Consider the following 16,373-nt stretch of genomic DNA (forward strand, 5'->3'; position numbering starts at 1 on the left):
GGTAGATCTATTTTCAACATTTTGAGGAACCTCCATACTGTTTTCCAGAGTGGCTGCACCTGCTTGTATTCCCACCAACAGTGTAGGAGGGTTCCCCTTTCTCCACATCCCCTCCAACATCTGTCGTTTCCTGACTTGTTAATTTTAGCCATTCTGACTGGTGTGAGTTGGTATCTCATTGAGGTTTTAGTTTGGATTTCCCTGATGCTGAGCGATGTTGAGCACTTTTTCATGTGTCTGTTGGCCATTTGGATGTCTTCTTTGGAAAAATGTCTGTTCATGTCTTCTGCCCATTTCTTGATTGGATCATTTGTTCTTTGGGTGTTGAGTTTAATAAGTTCTTTATAGATTTTGGATACTAGCCCTTTATCTGATGTGTCATTTGCAGATATCTTCTCCCATTCTGTTGGTTGTCTTTTGGTTTTGTGAACTGTTTCTTTTGCTGTGCAAAAGCTTCTTATCTTGATGAAATCCCAGTAGTTCATTTTTGCCCTTGCTTCCCTTGCCTTTGGTGATGTTTCAAGGAAGAAGTTGCTGCAGCTGAGGTTGAAGAGGTTGCTGCCTGTGTTCTCCTTTAGGATTTTGATGGACTCCTGTCTCACATTTAGGTCTTTCAACCATTTTGAGTCTATTTTTGTGTGTGGTGTAAGGAAATGGTCCAGTTTCATTCTTCTGCATGTGGCTGTCCAATTTTCCCAACACTGTTTGTTGAAGAGACTGTCTTTTTTCCATTGGACATTCTTTCCTGCTTTGTCGAAGATTAGTTGACCATAGAGTTGAAGGTCCATTTCTGGGCTCTCTATTCTGTTCCATTGATCTATGTGTCTGTTTTTGTGCCAGTACCATACTGTCTTGATGATGACAGCTTTGTAATAGAGCTTGAAGTCCGGAATTGTGATGCCCCCAGCTTTGCTTTGCTTTTCAACATTCCTCTGGCTATTCGGGGTCTTTTCTGGTTCCACACAAATTTTAGGATTATTTGTTCCATTTCTTTGAAAAAAGTTGATGGTATTTTGATAGGGATTGCATTGAATGTGTAGATTGCTCTAGGTAGCATTGACATCTTCACAATATTTGTTCTTCCAATCCATGTGGAACGTTTTTCCATTTCTTTGTGTCTTCCTCAATTTCTTTCATGAGTATTTTATAGTTTTCTGAGTACAGATTCTTTGCCTCTTTGGTTAGATTTACTCCTAGGTATGTTATGGTTTGGGGTGCAATTGTAAATGGGATCGACTCCTTAATTTCTCTTTCTTCTGTCTTGTTGTTGGTGTGTAGGAATGCCACTGATTTCTGTGCATTGATTTTATATCCTGCCACTTTACTGAATTCCTGTATGAGTTGTAGCAGTTTTGGGGTGGAGTCTTTTGTGTTTTCCACATAAAGTATCATATCATCTGCAAAGAGTGAGAGTTTGACTTCTTCTTTGCTGATTCAGATGCCTTTTATTTCTTTTTGTTGTCTGATTGCTGAGGCTAGGACTTCTAGTACTATGTTGAATAGCAGTGGTGATAGTGGACATCCCTGCTGTGTTCCTGACCTTAGGGGGAAAGCTCTCAGTTTTTCCCCATGGAGAATAATATTCGCTGTGGGTTTTTCATAGATGGCTTTTATGATATTGACGTATGTACCCTCTATCCCTATACTCTGAAGAGTTTTGATCAAGAAAGGATGCTGTACTTTGTCAAATGCTTTTTCTGCATCTATTGAGAGGAGCATATGGTTCTTGTCCTTTCTTTTATTAATGTATTGTATCACATTGATTGATTTGCGGTTGTTGAACCAAACTTGCAGCCCAGGGATAAATCCTACTTGGTCGTGGTGAATAATCCTTTTAATGTACTGCTGGATCCTATTGGCTAGTATTTTGGTGAGAATTTTTGCATCCATGTTCATCAAGGATATTGGTCTGTAATTCTCCTTTTTGATGGGGTCTTTGTCTGGGTTTGGGATCAAGGTAATGGTGGCCTCCTAAAACGAGTTTGGAAGTTTTCCTTCCATTTCTATTTTTTGGAACAGTTTCAGAAGAATAGGTATTAATTCTTCTTGAAATGTTTGGTAGAATTCCCCTGGGAAGCCATCTGGCCCTGGGCTTTTGTTTGTTGGGAGATTTTTGATGACTGCTTCAATTTCCTTAGTGGTTATAGGTCTGTTCAGGTTTTCTATTTCTTCCTGGTTCAGTTTTGGTAGTTTATTCATCTCTAGGAATGCAACAATTTCTCCCAAATTATCTAATCTGCTGGCATATAGTTGCTCATAATATGTTCTTATAATTGTTTGTATTTCTTTGGTGTTTATGTTTTGAAAAGATGACTCTGGCTACAGTGTGGGAAATGGACTGGAGTACTTGGCCTCCTTGGTTTCTGGAAAATTTCTGGAAAATTCCCTGCCTATCTCTAGCCGTGGCCAGGAAGCACAGCCCTAGGTCCTCTGCCCAGGTGCTGAGGTGAAAATGAGACGTCGCCCCTGCCCAGTGAAACAGATAGGGCTCATTCTGTGGGAGGAAGTCATATCAAAGCTTGTGACCCTGAGTACCGGAGGGTCACCGGTTTATAGCTGGGGAGCGGGAGCTAACTGGGGGAAGTAGGCACAAAGACCCCCAGTCAGGTTGAGGGGTAAATGAAGGAAAAATTGTTTCTTTATCCTCAAGGTCTTCCAGCTGGAGGAGGAATGAAATTTACATGAGACAGATTAACAGGAGAAAAAAAAACCCCAATTTTTATTAAGTGCATAGGGAAGCCCAATAATGAAATTGAGGCCAGAAGAAATGACCAAGGCAGGCAGTTTTTCTATTTTTCAGACAAAGCGACAATCAATGTATGAGGAATTGACAGGACAAAGAAAACAGATGTTCGGGAGCTTTAATTAGTAAGGAATTCTAAACCGAATTTGGGCTGAGGTAGTAGATTGGTGAAAAAGTAACAAGGTTTGTTTCTACGGCTTCCTTGGCTTTCAGATTCCTATCTCTGGTGATAAAAAATGTGTTTTTTACTTCTTAGTACAGGGAGGGTTCCTTTTGTATTTGAGGTTTTATTTCCTGCTTTTAAGGGGACAGAGGAGGGTCTGAGTGTCCTTGCACTGGCTTTTCCCCAAGTAGTTCAATGCAAAATAATCACTATGACATGATGGTATATTTTAGGCGACCTGTCTTTGGCCCCTAGAAGGGAAGGGCCTCTTATGCCTGAGGACCACCCTCTGTCCTCTCATAAGCTGCACCCCCAGCTTTTCTGTGGGGATCTGGAGAAAGATACATTGCAAATGTCAGGTCTACATAAGACAGATTGTCTGATGGAACTTTCTGTGGTCACGGAAATGTTCTCTCTCTGTACTGTCCAATGTGGCAGGCATTAGTCAGAGGGGGCTACTAAGCATTTGAAATGTGACCAGTACAATTAAGAAACAGATTTAAAAATTTCAATTGTTATAGCCCTAAATGATAGTGGCTACCGTATTAGACAGCACAAATCTAAGATGTGAATTCTTCGCAGACAGTTATATCAAATGCTGAGCATGTAGGACATTCTTAGAAGCAATTCTTATTTCTTGTGCCTGGAGGCAGTGAGGTGTAGGGCAAGGCTTTGAACATCGGCACAGTCAGACTTAGGGTTTAAATCCCATTTGTGCTACTGTATTGGTCAGGGTAGGATTAACAGTTTAACATACATCAGCCATATTTCAGTGGCTTAACATAATAAAAGTTGCTTTTTTCACTCATTTCATAGTCTCGTGAAGGTGAGGAGAGGTCTCTGCTCCACACAGTCATCCAAGCTCCTTCTTGCTTGTGGCTCCATCCTCCACTAGGTCCTCAAAATTCTCTCCATTCAGCCAGTGGATGGAGAAAGAGACAGCATGTAGGATTGCCCTGGTTGTTTCTTTGTTTTGTTTTGGTTTGGGGTTTTTTGGCGTTTTTTTTTGCTTTTTTTTTAGATTTTATTCATTTATTTGAGAGAGAGTGAGAGAGCACAAGAGGGGGGAGGATCAGAGGGAGAAGCAGACTCTCCGCTGAGCAGGGAGCCTGCTATGGGGCTTGATCCGGGAACTCTGGGATCATGACCTGAGCCGAAGGCAGCGGCTTAACTGACTGAGCCACCCAGGCGCCCGCCCTGGTTGTTTTTTGTGGGACTGGCTTATAGTACCTTGGCCAGAACTCAGTCACGTGGCCAAACCTAACTGCAAGGGAGCCTGGGAAATGTAATCAAGCTATGCCTATGAAAAAGGAACTGAGTTTGATTAGCATCTAGTCAGTTCCTGCCACAGGTATCTACTAGCTGTGTGACCTTGGGCTTAGTTTTCTTATCCATAAAATGGGAGTAAAATAGGAATTTGTGAAGGCTAAATGAAACAACGGCTGTGAAAAATGCTGAGGCCAGTTGGGATTCATGACTATGATTTTTGCCTCTCAGTTTGGGTCTCATTTCAGTTGCTGGGCAGCAGCTCAGATGACACCTAAAAGCTTGCACATGGTGGCATCTCTGCATGCCATTTTATATATGTCCCTTTCTCCCCAGGAGCAGGACAGACTTTGGACAGAATTTATCAAGCCCTTGAGCTTGCTTAACTCAGAGACTAGCCCTAGGGCACAGATGCAGGCACTGGTCAAGCATTCTTGGCATCATTGTGGGGGGAGGTAGGAAGGACTTCTCCCCTGGAGAGATGTACTTTGTTGTCCATAAAGAGGGTGCAATTACTGAAATATTTACAGTATTTACAGTATTAAATATTTACAGTATTACAGAAATATTACATTTCATCTGTAAGTGAAATTTGCTTCAAACTTATTGAGGGTGATGGCAAATAGGAATATAGATAAAACATGATTAGCCTTAAGTTGGTAATTATCAAAGCTAAGTGATGGGTTCATGGGGGTTATGTTACACAATTCTCTCTTCTTTGTACGTTTATAAATTTCGTTTGTAAATTTTCACACTAAATAATGTTTTGAGGGTTCCTGGATGGCTCAGTTGGTTGTCTGCCTTTAGCTCAGGTTGTGATCCCAGGGTCCTGGGATCGAGTCCCACATCGGGCTCCCTGCTCAGCGGGGAGTCTGCTTCTCCCTCTCCCACTCCCCCGCCCGCTCATTCTCTCTCTCTCTCTCTCTCAAAAATAAACAAATTTACAAAAATAATTTTTTGAGGGCCACGAGGATCCTTTTTTTAACAAGGTTTTGCAGAGAAGTGCAGAAATTTCTTATGACCTTACAGTACAGTCATTGTTTATTTGTTGACTCACCAAAGCAATGAATGATTTTGCAGCTGGGTCTCCCAAAAACCCAGTGAGGTAGAAATATCCAACTCTACCCTTGAGCTCTGAAGAAAAACTGCATCTGAGTATGAATATTATAGATGTGCAGAGTTGGAAGTGGCCTTGGCACGCATGAGCTGTCTGTTTACCAAGGGGAGGTTAGTATAAAAAGTTGGTACACAAATCCCCTTATTACAACACTTTCAAAAAGGTTGGTAACTTGATTTTCTAGCTTCAGAATGCAGAAATAGAATACAGAACTACCTCGTTGTTTACAATGGCATTAATGGGGCCGGGATCACGAGTAGATAAAGACTGTGGAGTTGGGAAGAGCCTCTTGTCCCCCTCAAACCTCCCTCATGACTCTGATGGATGCCTGAAATCCCACCCACTCTGTTTCATTGCCCTCGTTCAAGGTTGTCTCCTATTAAAAAGTGAATACTGTATCTTTGGACAGGATAGTCACACTTTAGTTTAAATGATTTTATCAGGTTTTGCTGATGAGGAGGGAATGAGGAGAAAAAGGCAGCTCGAGGCTGCAGAAATGGGGTGCTAAGAATGGAGAGGAGCCAATAGAAGAAAGGTCTGGTGACCCAAGTTTTCTGATAGCACACATTTCCCGAAGTCTCAGTCTGAACAATCACTACATGGAAAGAACTTGAGTGACCTGTCTAATCTCTGCAAACAAGCACTGTAGCCGGCTGTGGCCAAGATTTAAAAGCTAGTTTCAAACACCTGTAAATTCAGTTACCATGTTATAACAGTCAACATTCTTATTTATAATTGTATGAGATATGTTATATACATTGTTTAATTCAATCCTCAGGAAACCTATGGGTTGATACCATCATTATGACCCATTTTATAGGTGAGGGAACTGAGGATCAGAGAAGTAAAGTGGCTTGCCCAGAGTCACACAGCTCGTTAGAGTCAAGATTTAAAGCCAGGTCTATCCCGAGCCCACGTCCTCACCACTAAGTCTGCATTGTCCCAGGTTTCCTGATGTGATTTTCATACCATTTTCTAATTAAAGTCCAGCAAGCTCTGATCTTGGCATCTCCTTGAGCCAAGCCAGGGTTTTGGTTAGTGGGTTTTTGACAAGCCCCCATGCCAGTTTTAATAGTGAGCATAGTCAGAGCTGCAGACAACCAGGTACCATTTCCAACTGACAGCATCCTGGCTATTCCCAAGGAGGTGCTATTCTGCCAGAAAAGAAAGAAAAGAATTCTCTGAAAACCAATCTGGTTCAAGAGAACACTGGCCAAGTCTCGGCAGGCAGTATTGACTGAGGCTCACTTTGTAGATTCGAAAAGGCTGGAGGAGGGGGGCTCTGGGGCTCTTTTCATCTAGGATCAGCCAAAAATTGAATGCCCTGAACCCTTCTCTCTCTCCTCATGCCAGTGCTAAAGATCAATCAGGACCTGGAGGCTGACCAGTTGACAAATTTATCACATGTTCTCAGTTACATACAATCAAGGGAGCCATGTAAATGAAAGTACAAAGAATCCTGATGTAAATTTATTGAGTCTCTACAATGTGCCAAGCACTGAGCTAGCATATTTGGAGATGATAAATACACGGTTCTTGCCTTAAACAGCTTTAAGCCAGAGCAGGAGACCACCATGCAAACAACTAGGGTAATAAGGAATGACTGGGGTAGCCCAAGTGTGGAATGGCTAGTTCCTCCTGGGGTCAGGGTGGACTTTACCAGTATGTCTTATGGGACCTTTGGGCTGGGTATCAAAGGTTTCCGGCTGAGTGGATGTTTGCGAGGAAGACAGAAGGAAACAGGAAGTGGTGGAAGGTCTTTCTGGAGGACAGTACAGCATGTACAAAGCACAAAGGAGTGAAAGGATGTGATTTGGTGCGGTAACAGAGACAAGGTCTACGTGCTGGAAAGAAAGGTGTGTGAGTGGAAAGAGGGAAGGCCAGAAAGGAAGTGAGGGGAGGTGTCACGATCAGAAGAGGGTGTTTTAGAAGAAATGATCTATTGCAGAAGGTCGAAGGAGGCTGGGAAGATGACACAGAGAAGTACCTGTGTACATAGACAGAGATGCCCAGTAGATAGTTAGGGGTAGGGGAAAGCTCAGGAGAGGATCATCAGCACCTGAATGACACCAGAGGTTCCCACCAACTCTTCAGGGAAAAGGGCAGGCAGAGAAATAGAGAACAGGACAGAGCCCTGAGAAACATCAGTTTCCAAGCAAACAGAGTCACCAGAGGAGAAGAAAACAGTTACAGCACACCTATGAGCTGCACCTTCAGCCTCCCCTGCCCTCCTCCAAATTGTCTCAAGCAAGAAACTGAGCAAATGATTGGGGTATTTTCCTTCCTTTCAGTGCCAGTGTCCCCTTCTCAGACTTGCTTTCCTTCTTCCCTTCCCTCCTCTTCCTTCACCTAGTCTCTTGCTCTAAGGGAGGTCTTGACAAGCAGAAAGTCCCCCACCATGGCTATGCCTCCCTAGGATCTGCCTGGGTTGGAGCAGGTGTCATTGTGTCGGGCTGGTGAAGTTCTGGAAAGACCGACTTTTGGAAGATCCGCCGGGGCCTACCAACTTCGAAGATTTCTCATTGGCCATCACTGGTCTAAGCACTTTGACTAATGAGAGGACACCTAGGCAACTACAGGCCTCCCTAATAGGGTTAGAGCTGCAGGAAGTGTGGGTTTGCTCCACTCCTTCAGGAAGGGACCAGGGGCACCTGATGGTTGTGAGTTCAGCCAGCAGGGCCACCAATGTTGGGCCGTACATCTTGGGCTGGCCATGCCGAACAATGTGGACTGATACCCAGCAGGTGAACGCCTGGCCTTCTGGGATGGGGCAGAGCTCCTCAGCATTTACAACACCATCACCCGCTTCACCTTGGAAAACTAGAGAAAGCCAAGGCAACACCAAACTTTGAAATTCCTCAGGAAGGGCGCCTGGGTGGCTCAGTCGGTCAAGCATCTGCCTTCGGCTCAGGTCATGATCCCGGGGTCCTGGGATTGAGCCCCGCACTGGGCTCCCTGCTCAGCAGGGAGCCTGCTTCTCCCTCTCCCTCTGCCTGCCACTCCCCCTGCTTGTGCTCTCTTTCTGTCAAATGAATAAATAAAATCGTAAAAAGAAAAAAAAGAAAAAAGAAATTCCTCAGGAAGACTGTACCCTGAAAAAGACTCAGACAGTACAACCCCAGCCTGGACACACTGAACCCCTGCCCCCCACACCCAGGCTGTGACGTCAAACACTGGAGAGACCAGCAGAGCCAGGTCAAGAGTGTCCTCTTAGGGCAGATCTTATCTGACTGAGGGTGCCACTCTATTCTCAGAAAAGCAAATGACCAGCAGCCTTGGGGCATGGAAAGAGGGAGGGTTCAGAGCTACACTCTAAGTGTGTGGTCTGGGATGCGTCCCTATGCATCCACAGCCTTCAGTTTTCCCATCTATAAAATGGTAATAATACCTGCAGTGCAGGATTAAAGGAGACCTAGCAAGGAGTCCAGCTCATGGTGGCTCCTCAACTTGAGGCTGATACTAAAACTGATACACCTCAATGACTTGCAGTGCTGCTCTGGATCCCTTGGACAGCCTTCTTATTCTTGCTCTTTCATTGTTTCCCTCTTATTAGTGGCCTTGTGAGTTCCTACCTGTGACCTTGAAGAAGCCACTTAACCTTGCTGTGTCTCGATGAGATGCTCAGGGACTAAGGGCAATGAACTCAGTTGGCCCATGAATAAATGCTGATATGCCCAGCTGCAGGGATAGGGGCAGGAGGCCATGGCCAGCCAGATGTCCCAAAGCCCAAGGGGAGACTAAGAGAGAACGAGCGGCCACCCCCACTGAGTCCTTCACCAAAGCTGCACTTCCATCAAACCTTGCTTTACATGGTTAGGTAAATAAGGGAGGCTGGGTCCATATGGCTAGCATAAAACCAGCCCCCAGGAAGTGCCCCATGGGCTTTCGACCTGGTCCAGTCCCTTCCTTATCCCATCCCGGTGGCTCCTCCTCTATTCCTTTGCCAGAAATTTCCGTCTTCTGGGGCTTAGGGAATCAACTATCTCAACAAGGTGAACTTGACCCTCTGTGGGCTGTGGCCAGGCATTGTTATTGTTATATGAGTGGAGGTGTGTGTCTGCCTCTCTGTGTGTGCAATCCAGCAGTTCTACCTTCCTCCCAGGCAAACATCCTGTTGGGTGTTTGCACCCCTTCTGCCTTGAGCAACAACGACAGCCAACAATTATATGGTACTTCTTACATTCCTGGCACTGTTCATAAGTTCTGATAGTTCATTTAATCTTCACAATGACCCGATAAGGTAAATAGTAGTACCTATTGTCATTTCATGGCAGATGAGGAAATCAAGGCATGGAGAAAGTAAACAGCTTCCCCAGGGTCATACAGCTAGTAAGTCACAGAGGCAGGTTCAAAGTCAGGAAGTCTAACCTCAAAGCCTATGCTTTTTACCTCCAAGGTAGGTAGTACATTGAATGTGGAAAGCCTGCAACCATCAGAGGTGCAGTCTCTCTCCAAGCTCCTGGCCCAACATGGGGCAAATTGCTCAAGTAGGACAGCAAGGAGCAGTGAGCAGGGGGAGCAACCCTTATGGACACTGTGAGGCACAGCTTCAAAGGGCAAGCCTGAGCATAGCGGCCCTGGGAAATAGCTGTGCAGACACACCAGCCTGGCATGTCAGCACAGAGGCTGCTGACTTGGAGCTGGGTTGCCTCTTGCCCTCACAGTCCACATGGTGACAAGCTCTGCAAATAGTGGCCAGAACCACGGGACTCAAGAAGAATCCTCATGTGTGCACAGGTTAGGAAGGACACACAGACACAGAGAACAGTCATTCACAGGAGCACCGTCTTTAAATAGAAAAGATAGCTGGAAATACACTCGGTGCACTCTCTCGTTAGCTAGCTCTCTCTCTCTCTCTCTCTCTCTCTCACACACACACACACACACACACGACACACACACAGACGCACACAGCCAGGGCCAGCGGAGCGACTGAACAGACGCCTTAGCCGTGCTGGTGGCAAGGGGAAGAAATCTAGTGTCCTGGCAGCTCCTGACTTTCAGTTCCTATTTAAAATGTCTGAATTGGGAGCATGGACAAGCTCCCAAATTAGCTTTTTAAATAGAAGCTGAGAGTTAAAGGAAAAGCGGCCGTGTCATGGGGGAAAAGCAAGTGAAAATCCCGGCCAGGCCAGGCCAGAGGCAGAGAGGGGGGAAGGTGAGGCCATGCAGGGCTGGAAAGATGCAATGGAAGGTGGCAGCCAGTGGGAGGGACAGCATCTCCTGGGCAGTGGCTCCTCCAGCTGCCGGAGTCAAGGAGCCTCCTTTCTGCCCATCCCTTGCTCTCTTATTTTCCAGGTCAGCTGGTTGTGAGAAGGGCAGGTAAATAAAAACCATACTGGCCTGGACTAGAAATGCAAGTCTTTCATATTTCCCTCTAGATCCTCTGGACAGCTACTTCTGTTAAATGATGAGATGTAAGCCTGGGAGGAGCAGGGCCAGGTGTGTGTGAGGGGGGTGGGAGTTGGGGGGGGGGTTCCGAATCAGTGCCCCGTCTTCAAACAAGACCTACAAGGTGCGGGAGAGCACAGCTGTCCCATCAGTTGACCTCTCTGGAAGAGGAAGGATGCCCCCAGCTAACTATTCCGGGAAGCCTCTATGCTTTGGGGCAGACCCAGCCCTTGAGCTATCCCCAAGATGCAAAACAAAGGTGGGAATGTACAAGAGAGAAATAAAATAGGGGGTTTTAACTCTCCCCACTCGGACCAGGGGGTGGAGCACGGAAAGAAAGTGCCCCTCTCTGGATCTGCCCACCCAGAGTCTGGGGCGGTCCCAGGGGTCCTAGCAGCTGAGGTCGGTAGTTGTGAGAAAATTAGCTCTTTCCTGGAGGGAAGGGAGGAGGAAGGTGGGAGCCCGGCCACGGCCTTGCCTGAATTCTTCCCCTGTCTGCCAGGGAGTGGCAGTGTTGTTAATCATTATTACTGTATGTAAATCAGTATGCAAATCCCACAGCGCTGTGGGACTCCTGGCAAATGCTAATGGATCCCACGCCCACCTCTTGAAGGGCCAATTGAACACCTTTCAGACTGATACACTGAAGGGGGCTTTGGGAAGACTGGGAGGAATGAGTGAAAGAGGGGCTCCAGCTTCCAGGGTCCCACAGCGGCCTAGACTACGACTGACCGCCATCTCTGAACCTGGAACCGGGTTAGGGGTTCTCACAAGCCGGAAACCCCATCCGGACTCAGCGAGGCTCTTTCCAGCACACCCTCGCCTTCACCGCACACTTTGCTGATCTCTCGCTGTCCGTCTCAGGCACACACCTCTCCACGCTCAGGACTGTGATCGCTCAAGCCCTGTGTTCTGGTCCCGCTGAGGCACGGAGCTGCCCGGCTTCTCGAGTGGCGGGCCGAGATCCCGGGATTCCGGGCACCGCGGCCGCAGACTAGGGGAAGGCTGGAGCCGCCGGTCCGCACGGCCTGCGGGGACTGAATGCTCGGCGCGCCGCGGCCCGGAGTGTGGGAGGCTGGGCCCGATACCACTCTCCGGGGATGCGCGGGGCTCCTCGGGGCTCCATCCGCCGGGTCCTGTGGGCACGTGCCGATCGCCCGCTCCCCCATCCTGGGCCGGGGCACCGGGCAATGGAGCTCCGTGGGCTTTGGGGAGAGACCGAGGGGATCCGGCGAACCCAGGCTGAGAGTTCATCCTCCCAAGTCCAGACTCTCGGACCTGGGTACTAGGAACACGTGACAGGACAGGAGGGCGAATCCCTACCTTCGGGTCTTGCCCCTCGCGCCCCGGGAGGAGAGCTTCTCTTACGTGGGATAAGGGCAGTGTGAGTCCCCCTTGGGATCTCCAGCCCCGGCACGCGGAGGCACGCGGAGCTGAGAGCCGCGGTGAGCCGGGAAGCCCGTGCGGTGGCTGGCTCCACCTCGCCAAGTGGCGGGGCTCGGCCGCGAGCAAGTGCTGGTGTCGCGTGGACAGTCGGTGAGAAAGAGACACCCAGCTAGCTCCACACACACACACCCCCCCGCCACGCGCGCGCACACACTGGCGCTCCGTGCCGCCTCTCCCCGGGTCCCCAGCATATACGCCCCCGAGCTCCTACTCGTGCCCACTCAATGCTCCGCCCCCACGCCCAAGCCGAGCTCACCTTGCCACGCTCACCCCCGTGCCCACCCTTGCCGGCACACGCGCTTCCACCCGCGCCGGCACACTCCGCCACCTCCAGGCACACCCTAGGATTCCTCCACTCGCCCGGGGAGACGCACCAGGCTCTGCCTCGTCTCCCCGCCCCCCGCTCGCGCGCGCGCCCCTACACACACACACACACACACACACACGCACGCACTCACACACACCCTCGCGAGGGGTGTCACACGCCCTCGCCCCGGGCACCCTCCCGCGGCGAGCCTCCAGGTCCTCCTCCTCTCTCCCTCCGCTGCCTGGCGGCCCGCGCTCTCAGGCCTGGCCTGGAGCCGCTCCGCCGGCGGGGATCGGCAGGGAGCCGAGGGCGCAGCCTCGCCGCCGCCCCCGGACTCTCCTCTCCGCCCCGCCCGCGCCGCGCCCCCACCGCCTCCCCCTTCGGGAGAGGGACCTCGCCAGGCAGCCCGTGGCCCGCCGGGCTCCGCTCCGCGCGGCGCCCGCAGCGGCGGGGGCAGGGCGCGAGCGAGGGAGCCCGCGAGCCCGCGAGCCCGCGAGCGGGGCGGCGGGGAGGGGACGCGCCGCCGAGCCGGGGCTGGAGCGGCGGCGGCGGCGGCGAGGGAGGGAGGGCCCCACGGACCGAGGGACGCACGAACGGACCGAGCCAGGGAGGGAGCGAGCGAGACTTCGCCGGCGAGCGGCGGCTGCTGGGCGCTTCGCCGCGCTGCTGGGCGCTCGGCGCCTCCGCGGCCCCCGGCTCCCGGCCGCGGCTTCCTCGCGCGCGCGGGCGCGGGGCGCGGGGCCCGGGGCTCGCTTCGCCGAAGGTAAGAGGGACCCGACCGAGCCTTCTGGAGCCAGGAAGTGTGAGGAGCGCTGCTCCCACGCCTGTTGCTCCAGCTGCCCACGCGGCACCCTCCCACTCCTGCGCCTGGGTGGGTGGGCGCTGGGGCGCCGGAAGGGTTGGGGGTGGGGCCGGCGCCGCGGGGGAGCAGGCAGCCGGCCCGGGGGCGTCGGTTCCCTCCGGCTGGCTGTGCAGCCACCTCCGGGCAGCTCGGCGACGTGAGGCTTGGGGGTGGGGGTGTGAACCTCTGCCCTCTTTCCATTGGCCTGCCTTCCCTCGGGGGTGCCACAGGCAGCGCCCCGGGATCCGGCGGCAGGTGGCGACGGCTTGCTCGGTCCCCCCCCCCCCCCCCCCCGCTCCTTGTGAGGGGAGGACAAGAGAAATGGCTGAGGGTGGAAGCAGGGAGCAGTTTGGGGCGCTTCGCAAAGTTCTCCAGCCCGGCGAGCCAGCGGTGTGCCTACCAGAGGCTGGGGGCCTCGCATCTGGTCCTGCCCGTCGCCGCTTCCACCCCGCGAGCTCTGGGAAAGGTCGTTAAGTGACACCCAGGGCCAGTGCGGCCCGGGGAGGGGGTTCGAAAGACTCACTTTGGCGAGGTGTTTACACTGGGGATGGGGCGCAGAAGGGACAAGGCAGAGAAGTTACCTGGAATCAACTAAATTCCTGCACTTGCTTAGTGTTGACGTTTGAATCGAGTCCAAGAGGTTCTGCTTTTATCCCGGGCAGCCTGATATGTCAGCAACAGGCTGAGGTTCCGGACCTAGAATCTTATAGCAAAGAGAGGGCTCCGTTATATTTCTGAAAAGAGGGTGTCTGAACTTTCTTATCATCCTGTTTGTAAGACTGGGCTGGGGTTCCTATATGGTGCATGTTGGTATTTTGCATGAATGTATGTGATGGTTAAATGTATGCCGTATTTACCGTTACTTCAAGGAAACCTGGATATTTAATGTCTGTAGAAAGGGCGTGCAGGAATTCAATGCAAACCGTGTGTACATTTCCGCATGAGGACATGTTGGCACACAGACGGGAATTGGAGAATTGATGTGTTTATTTTTCCTTGTCGCTACTTGAAGGCAGCAAAATGCAAGTACAGAAGGGACCCCCAGAGGAAGAAAGATTAGTAGCTTGTTCCCTTTTGCTGTTGAGGAGTCTGGAGAAAAAGAGAGTTCAGGAAAGTGCCCTGGCCAGCCTAGGAGTGGCAGTGTGGGAGAAGAGGATCTGTATGTATGTCCCAGGCCTGTACCCCAAGGAACCCCAGCCTGGCACCCTGTCGGTTTCATGCCCCTCCACCCAAACCCTGTGGGCAGAGGAGACGGCCCCCTGGATCATCAGGACCCTCCCCGCCCCGAGACTGGTCCCATTCTGGGCTAATCGACGTGTTGTAAAATTGTGGAAGGTAAAAGTTTCCAAAGACTCTCCACACCCAGCACTCTGCCGAGGTCACTGAAGGGCAGACCTTGGTGACGTGATGCTTTTGCTGCCCTGTGCCTGGGCTCAGGTTAGGTGTCAGTTCCCAGGACAGGCTGTCTGGTCACTTTGCCCACTTTGGGGCCTCTACCTCCAAAACAGAAGCTGTTTAATAGGGCTGACTTTTTTACAGCAAGAGTTCCCCTCTTCTAGGATTTTTTGCCTTTGTCATTTTAGCCCTCACCTGTTTTAAATGGCTCTTCCCCAGGCTCCCCCCCACCCCCATCTTTCCCACTGTCAAACTCTTCTGCCAAAAGCAAAAATAGCTTCAGATTTTTCATTTGTAAGGCGTCCACGTCCTAGTAAAACCTTGGCATTTGAGGCGTGTGCAGTGCCATTGGCTGGAAATGGGGCCGCACTCTTGTGCCTGTTGCAGGAATTCTTAGCCAGGTCTGCTCCATGAGGTGTTGGCCCCCGTTGGGGGGTGAGTGCTGCAGGAAGCGCTGTGGAGAAGCCCTGCTTAAGCCAGGTCACGTCTGCAGGCTTGTGTGGAGGCTATATGGCCTTGGGCCTGGTATCAGGTGGGAAATTTTCCTCCCGTTCTAAACCCCATCACCCCCCTTACACAGAGAGAGAGAGAGAGAAAGCAGTGGGGTAATTGCTCCTTTGGGGGTACCTTTTACCAGGGGAACAGGGCTTGAGCCTCTGGAGACAGCCTGGCTTTTGCTTGGCCTTCTTTGGGAAGATTGTCCTGGATTGGTTGGGCCTTGGGACTAGAGGCTTTTATGATAGCTAGAGAGGGGTTGTTTTTCCTTCCCTAATTCTCAGTTATTCATCTGAAAGCAGTATATGAAGTACTCATTGCCCTTGAGAAGAGGAGATTGGCCTGAGGTGGAAAGGGTCAGGGGTGGGACGCAGCTTGGCAGGGGCAGGTGCCAGCCACTGAGGCTGGGGAGTCAGGGTGGAGCAGCCCTGGGAGAATGGAAGGGGAAGGACACTGGCCTCGCAGGGTGCAGAGCTGCGTATCTGGCCCAAGCAGGGTGCTAACGGGGTACCTCCTGGCTCAGCAGTCTCTTATCTTACTCTTTGCCACCGGAACCCCCTCAAGGTACTGCCTCTCTGAGCTCCATTATGGGATAAAACAAAGATGTTAAGGGTCAGAGGTCCAGGGCGCAGCGTCTTGGAGGAGGCCAGGAGGGTCCTGTGGGAGGACCCCAGCCTCGGATAATCTCGTGTTCTGAGTGATGCGGGTTGCGCCCCCTGTTCTGGGCACCAGCCTCATCAGGAATTCCCAGAACTGCCTCTTGTCGAGATGAGGCTCAGGCAAAGTCTGTCCCCACAGCAACAAACCCAGATGCTCTACTTCCTGTTTTGCATGGACAGCCGTTACAAAGAGGTCTCGGTGAGACCCGAGGGGCTACTGCCTCGATGTCCCGGGTCCTAGTAGGATCAAGGATGCCTTGAGCCGAAGGGCTCCTTGTCAGTTTCTTGTCCAGTTCTCCCATTTGACAGAGGAGGATTCCGAGGCCCAGAGTGCGATGGTGGGCTTGCTTTCACAAGTGCAGGAGAGAAGTGAAACTGGAATGCAGGGCTTCCTGACCTCCTGCTCTTCGCTGCCTGGGCTGGGCTGAGGGGCGTCTCTGCATCCTGCTCTCTTCCGTGAGGAGCATCAGTATCTGCCTACACTTAGGTCAGGAGAGCTATTTAGCAGTGACTCGGTCAATGGTCTGCTTGAAAATCGTCAGCTTCTACA

General features: G+C 50.8%; 1 protein-coding gene across 4 annotated transcripts in view; it reads left to right on the forward strand.

Annotated features, from left to right (window-relative positions):
- The first annotated feature begins 11,088 nt into the window (after positions 1 to 11,088).
- KCND3 (potassium voltage-gated channel subfamily D member 3) overlaps positions 11,089 to 16,373 on the forward strand; it is a 214,430-nt gene continuing 209,145 nt past the window's right edge. For 2 of the 4 annotated variants that reach the window (XM_032421500.1, XM_032421526.1), the window contains exon 1: positions 13,126 to 13,196. The gene's annotated coding sequence lies outside the window, so the exon portion shown is untranslated. Of the gene's footprint in view, positions 12,126 to 13,125; positions 13,197 to 13,657; positions 13,741 to 16,373 lie in introns of those variants that run through there. The other 2 variants (XM_032421517.1, XM_032421510.1) reach the window with 2 other exon arrangements.

Source organism: Phoca vitulina, unplaced genomic scaffold (assembly GCF_004348235.1).
Source record: "Phoca vitulina isolate PV1807 unplaced genomic scaffold, GSC_HSeal_1.0 scaffold2, whole genome shotgun sequence".
Lineage (NCBI taxonomy): Eukaryota > Metazoa > Chordata > Mammalia > Carnivora > Phocidae > Phoca > Phoca vitulina.